The sequence below is a fragment of the Octopus bimaculoides genome, chromosome 9, assembly GCF_001194135.2.
Source record: "Octopus bimaculoides isolate UCB-OBI-ISO-001 chromosome 9, ASM119413v2, whole genome shotgun sequence".
Lineage (NCBI taxonomy): Eukaryota > Metazoa > Mollusca > Cephalopoda > Octopoda > Octopodidae > Octopus > Octopus bimaculoides.
The window spans coordinates 75582551-75589638 of record NC_068989.1 but is presented as its reverse complement, the minus strand read 5'-3'; the positions used below and the strand labels follow the sequence as shown (position 1 = coordinate 75589638).

The window sequence follows — 7088 nt, the reverse complement described above, 5'->3', positions numbered from 1 at the left end:
GTGCGAAATCTGCTATTAAATTAGATTAATTTATTGTTTAAAAAAAACAGATTACACATTAAATGAACAAATAGCTAAGGCAAACTTGCTACTAACAGGTTATATTGCTGAACATCACATACCTTTCATACATATAAATCACTTAGCTGAGATTTGTAAAAAGACCTTTCCCGATAGTGAAATAGCTAAAAATCTACAAATGAAAAAAAAAAAGCAAAAAACACACATTATGCAAGACGGAATTGCACATTATGAACGAAATGAAATCTTAGAAATTTTCAAGAAACAAAAGTTTTCTTTATTGGTAGATGAGAGTACGGATATCTCGGTGACACAAATCTTAGCAATAGTTGTTCGCTTTTTTGATGAACAATTGCTTAATGTCAAGGACGCTCTTCTGGATGCAATTGTAATAGAAAATGGTTCGACTCAGGGTTTCTACGATGCTGTCAAGTCTACGCTTACAAAAGAAGATGTATCTATGAGTAACATACTTGGATTTGCCAATAATAATTGCTCAACAATGATGGGTAACAAGAGCGGGTTTCAAAAGTTATTGAAACGATATTCCGACTGTATTTACAATAGGCTGTGTTTGCCATTTGTTTGCACTTTGTTCAAGTCATGCAGTGAAGTGTACCTTCGTATCTCGAGTCCTTTTTAAAAGACTTAACTTCTTACTTTTCTCGAAGTAGCAAACGTCGAAATGACTTCAATATAATACAAAGTGTTGTTGGCACAAAAGAAAACAAGATTCCAAAGCTTTCGCAACCTAGATGGTTGTCGGGTGAAAATGTAATTAATGTAATAATAGAACAGTGGGACGCCCTTGTACGTTATTTTCAATCTGAGGCTAAAGAAGAAAAAGTGGACGGAGCAAAAAGGATCTATGAAACAATGATTAACAAAGGGACGAAGCACTTGCTGCTCTTCTTACATTATATATTAAAGAAAGTAAATGCTCTTAATGTCGAGTTTTAATCGGAACACTTTCGACTGCATTTGTAGCATACACTCGTATCTAGTGAATATAAAAGTATCTTTTGTTGCTTTATAAAAAAGGATGTTTTAGCTGTATCTAAATTATCAGATATTGATCTTAATAACACAACAAATCACAAAGATATGAGCGATATTTACCTCGGTGGATGCGCAATGAGATATCTAGATCAAACCCCCATCGTTGGTGACTCAGTCAGATTCAAAACTGATTGAAAAATAGAATTATGCCCTCAAATATGAAGCTGGAGTGTTTTCCCTCTTAGAAATATTTGATCCAAAAGTAGCGCGTGGTGTCACTAACTCTCCTCACTCGATAATTCCCTTGTCATCAAACTTTCCAGCAATTGCGCCAGAAAACACACTTGGTGAACTAGACGATGAGTGGAGATTATTTCGGCAATATAAAGATATTCCTGTTTCCTCAAAAAGCATCCCTGAACTCTGGTATTCCATACGCAATCTTAAAGACAGACTTGAGCACTCTAAATTTGAGAGGCTGTCACAATTCATTACTAATTTAACGATGTTACCTCATTCATCAGCGTGCGTGGAGGGCATATTTTTCCAAGTAAATTGCACAAAGACAAAGTTCAAAAACAGGTTGAAGGCCGAAACGATCACCGATCGACTCGCTAAACTAGTAATTACAAGAAAGGGAGCGTCATGCATTTCTTGGGAGCCGAACGCTAAACTTATTAAAGATGTAGTGGTTCGGTCTTGTCATCTTAGATATACGAGTAGATTGAACTTCAAAAAGGAAGAAAATGACATTATCACCTTTGAAGGGGTAAATGATGATGTAGATATGTACGAAATTGATAATTAGCTACCATATGATATAAAGTAAGTATTAAATTCTGTATTCATTTTGTCATGTAACATATTTTTTTTATTAAATTACCAATTATATATTAAGTTTCTAACATCTGGATTTATAAAATAGGATCTTGGTTTTTTGCAGGAAATAACCTGGATGTTTTATTATTTGATGAGTGGCAACCCTGGTTTTAACATTAAGGGGGAAAGAAAAAGTAGTTTTGTGTATCTATTAAAGATCTTAGTATATCTATGGATTCTAGGAAAGGGAATATCTAAGTGCATGTACATACATACATACATACATACATACATATATACATACATACATACATACATACATACATACATACATGAATGCATACATACATACATACATACATACATACATACATACATACATATACAGGATTATATACCAGTGAAATGTGCCCTTATTGAAATTTTCCCGAAAAAAAAATAACTTTGGCGTTAAAATACTTTCTCGAGGAGAGAGTATTTTCTACCAAAATAAGTAGAAAAAACACTAGATATGATATTAAAAGCTGTTAACGAAATTGGTGATGAGTATTTACAGCAGTGTGATGAACCCACATTTTGGCAGATTAACACCTGTCTATATGCTCTGGCTTTTACTGCAAAGCAGAACGTGAATGACATTCAAAAAGTGAACAAAACCAAAACAAAGAAAATACCATCGTGGGTTTTGAAGATAGAAGAAAAGATAACTGGTTTACGGAATACCATCAGTCATATGGCTATGATACGACATTCAAAGGCATTTAACATCAATCCAAAAAGCCTTTGAATGTCGTATCATATCCCTTCAGTAATATCTTTTAAACACCAAATGTCGAAGTTCATCCCTTGACCAAGTTTGCATATATGAGGCTGATAACATCATAAGACTTGGAAGGCAGCTCCTTAAGCAACATTCCTTGTTTGAAAACCTTAAATACATGTCCAAAGAAGTCGCACGACTCTACCGCAACTTATCATCAGATGAAAGGATATGCATATATGAGCAGAAGACTATGCATGGATATGTTAGTAAAAAGCTCCGAAGTGGTAGTAACATTGGTCATTAAAGTATTCTTTCATGGACCAATAACTGGATTACTACCTCCTATTTTGAAGGGTATGTGTTTGCAATCCAGGAACAGGAAATCTCAACCATATACCTGATGTGACAACCGATGAAGATTTTGTGGTGTTAACATCGAAGATATCACCCACATCATAATCAGTTGTCCAAAAATGTCATCACGGCTTATCTACCTATGAAAAATGGTGTTGTAGCTAAGACACTCTATAATGAAATCTGTCGGAAGAATAAACCCGAGGACAAAGAAATAAGAATTCATAGTATGGTAGAAGCCATAGCGTTCATAATAAAAAGAGTACTGGTCGAATGTCCCAATGAAAACCTCAATAAAATGTAAGCACAACAGACCTGATATAATGATTTGGAGAAGAGAAACTGTGCACAGTTGTGGAAATTAGCTGCCCAGCGGATGTTAACATAAAGCTGAAGATCAGTGGAAAAGAGAACTATTGGGAAATCTGCAGTTACTCTTATCCAGATTACAAGTTCAAGTTTATACCTGTAATTATTGAGGCCCTGGGATATGTAACACATTGCCTAAATACTAATCTTGAGAAATTCGGCTTCTCAAAACCAGAAAGGAGAGAGCTGATTTAAAGACTACAGATCCAATCCGTCACTGGAACTGTAAAAATCTGTAAAACTTTCCAGAAGTTTATCATTTAAATATATATGAGCATGTCTAGATATGCCATTGTAGTCGATGCCATTGACCCCCAGTACTTGCAGTATTTGACAGGCACTTTATTTAACCGACCCCGAAAGGGTAGAAAGTAAATTTGACCTCGGCGGTAGGCATTTTGTCCAACATGCTAGTGGTTCTGTCAGTCCGCCACCTTAATAACAAATTTTGACGAGATTTACAGACGTTGATTATACGTGTGTATATATTTGCATGTGTGTGTGTATGTGTGCGTGTCATTATACTACGTGACAACCGGCGTTATTTTGATTACGCCCCCGATAGAATAAATACCGAGCTTACAAAAAGAAGTATTGAGGGCGAATTGTTCGACTAAAATTCCGCAAGGCGTTGCCCCAGCATGGCTGCAGTTTAATAACCGAAACAAGCAACGTCATCTACATAGAGATGGGTGTTTGTGGGGGGCAAGATGTGAGTCATGGTGCGTATGCGTGTGTACATATATCTTGAAATGATAGATAGGATTCGGTTGACTGTATATGCCGCACCCTCTATAGCAAATATTACAGGCGAATCAAACAAATAATTATTCCATAAGGCAACTCACCTGCTAAATTTTTATTTTTAGGATCAAGACTATGTACATTAAAGCAAATGCGTCATTATCAATGACCTCATTTCAGTTGTTTATTTACGAGTGAATATGCATTATTGTGTGTGTGTGTGTGTGTGTGTGTATACTGTGGACAGCCATCGTACGACAATGAATTACCTGCTCCTGAATTAGCGTGTAAGGGACTGAGTATTCCACAGATACGTGCTCACTTCGTTGTTATGCCCGGGCAGCACCAGCAAGACACGGTGTATTTTGATAAGGATGTATCTTTTGAGTTATAGGTACAATCTATCCAGCAGGCTTCTATACAGTTTCTGTCTACGCAATTTCATTCAGAAGATATGAATTGACCCGAGGCTATGAAACAAAAAACAAATTGCACAAGATCATTTACAGTAGTATCAAACTCAAGACCTCTTGGTTGCTTTTGAACTTTATAACCATTCAACTTTATGTCAACCAGTTATGTGACCTTTCTCTGGACATAGTCTTGGATATCTGAATGTGCAACAGTAGCACTGTTCTAGATAAGAGAATAACTGTCCATCATTGACCTCAGAAAACAGTTCTCCATCATTGGCCTCAGAGAACAGCTGTCCATCATTGACCTCAGAGACCAGCTCTCCATTATTGACCTCAGAGAACAGTTCTCCATTATTGACCTCAGAGACCAGCTCTCCATCATTAGCCTCATCTAAGATTTGTACGTACCGGTTACTGCTGGGCTGAAGTATTTTCTGACGCTGAAGAGAACGGCCAGCCTTGGAGATGTAGTTCTGTCTAAATTAACGATGTACGTTCATACACATAATTTGCTTGTGCTTCTCAATCAGAGCTACTTTTATTGGTACATACAGGTGTAACAATTGTTTGGATCATTGATTCTGGTATTTTTCAATTTTCTTTTGCTATTCTTCAAATATTTGAGCTAAAATAAATTTATATACCTCTAAAACGACGACACCCTATTTTACTCAGTATTTTATAACACGACTGTCTTAGCCAGATTTGTAAATCCCGATACATGCATTGCCATTTATTCAGTAACTATTAGAATGTTATGTGGATTATGAAAGATGTAATTGGTTTATTCATAGATTAACGCGATCCATAATCCTTTCTACGATAAATACAAAGCTTGGAATTTGGGGGAAGGGTGTTAGTCGATTACATTGATCCCCTCACCACCACAACCGTGCTCAACTAGTACTTATTTCATCGAACCCCGCAGCGATGAAAGGTAAAAGCAACCTCACCGGAATTTGAACTCAGAATGTAAGGAACCGGAAGAAATGCCGCTAAGCATTTTGTCCGGCGCGGTAATGATTTTGCTAGCTTGCCAAAAACAATAAACTAGTCCAATCACCACTTGAGTTAGCATGTTTTTGTTTTGTTTTGCTTTTTTTTTTCTTTTTTTGTTTTCGATTTTGCTTTTTTGTTTTTTTATGAATTATATCTGCAATAAAGAGATATGTTTCTATTGATGAATGCTTTAACACTTTTAAAATTAAGACAAAATGATACTGGATACAGAACTACGGGAGAGTGAATACATTTGTCTTTTTAACATCAGCTGTTTGTAAATATAGCGTATTGAATATTGGTTTCAAATTTTGGCACCCTACCCAGCAATTTTTGGTAGGGTGCTAAGTCGATTACATCTACCCCCAGTGTTCAACTGGTATTTATTTTGGTATTTATCCCGAAAGGGATGAAAGACAAAGTCGACTTCGGCGGAATTTCAACTCAGAACGTAAAGATGGACGACATGTCTCTAAGCATTTTTCCCGGCTTGCAATCAATTCTACCAGCTCGCCACCCTCAACGTACTGAATAAAACTCATCATAGAAATAGAAGCTCCTGGAAGCACTGTATTCAAATAAGATCGAGTATATGTTCTGTTCTATGTTACATTTCGCCTATTCTTTGTTTACAAAAATTCAGAAAAAAATATGCAATTTACCGAAATTGACTTCACTTGCATACACAAAGGTTTGAGACTAAACAAGTCGGTGTTTTAGTAAGGTATGTAATAAACCACATTATGCAATTAGGCGAAATCGTGAGGATGCTTATATGTTTTACAATAAGGGTGTGTTTTCAGATTTATAAATTACTAATACACTTCCTATTAGAAATATAGATTTCTCTGTATTATTTCTGGTCACATGATTGTCGCTTGTGTGACACAAATTATTCACAATTAATCACAATGCACCTTTTTTTTTTTTTTTTTTTTTTCAATATTCTGTTAATCTATCTTTGTTGTGTTGCGCCCAATTTCTTTTATATATAAACTCGATTAGCGAGAAAGTTAGCAAGCGCTTTAGAAATCCAGTCGTGGCAGTTAATGATGATAATCATAACAAATGCGATTTCTGATTTCGGCTCAAGGCCGGCAATTTTAAGGGGTGAGTGTAGTCGATGCCATTGACCCCCAGTACTTGCAGTATTTGACAGGTACTTTATTTAACCGACCCCGAAAGGGTAGAAAGTAAATTTGACCTCGGCGGTAGGCATTTTGTCCAACATGCTAGTGGTTCTGTCAGTCCGCCACCTTAATAACAAAAACCACAACAACAACAATAAATAAAACAATGAGTTCATATTTTGGCACAAAGCAAGCAATTTCAGGGGATGGGAAAGTCGATTATAACGACGTCAGTGCTCAACGGGGGATTATTTTATCGATCCCAAAATGATGAAAGACAAAGTTAACATCGGCAGAATTTGAACTCATTCGTAAAGATGGTCGAAATGCCGCTAAGAATTTTTTTGTCCGGCACAGTGACGATTCTGCCAGCTGGCCGCCTTAATAATAATAATAATAATAATAATAATAATAATAATAATAATAATAATAATAATAATAATAATAATAATAATAATAATAATAATAATAATA

General features: G+C 35.9%; 1 pseudogene; it reads left to right on the top strand.

The window, feature by feature from the left end:
- The window catches only part of LOC128248764 (uncharacterized), an 11769-nt pseudogene extending 6276 nt beyond the window's left edge, over positions 1-5493 (top strand).
- Positions 5494-7088: the final 1595 nt, after the last annotated feature.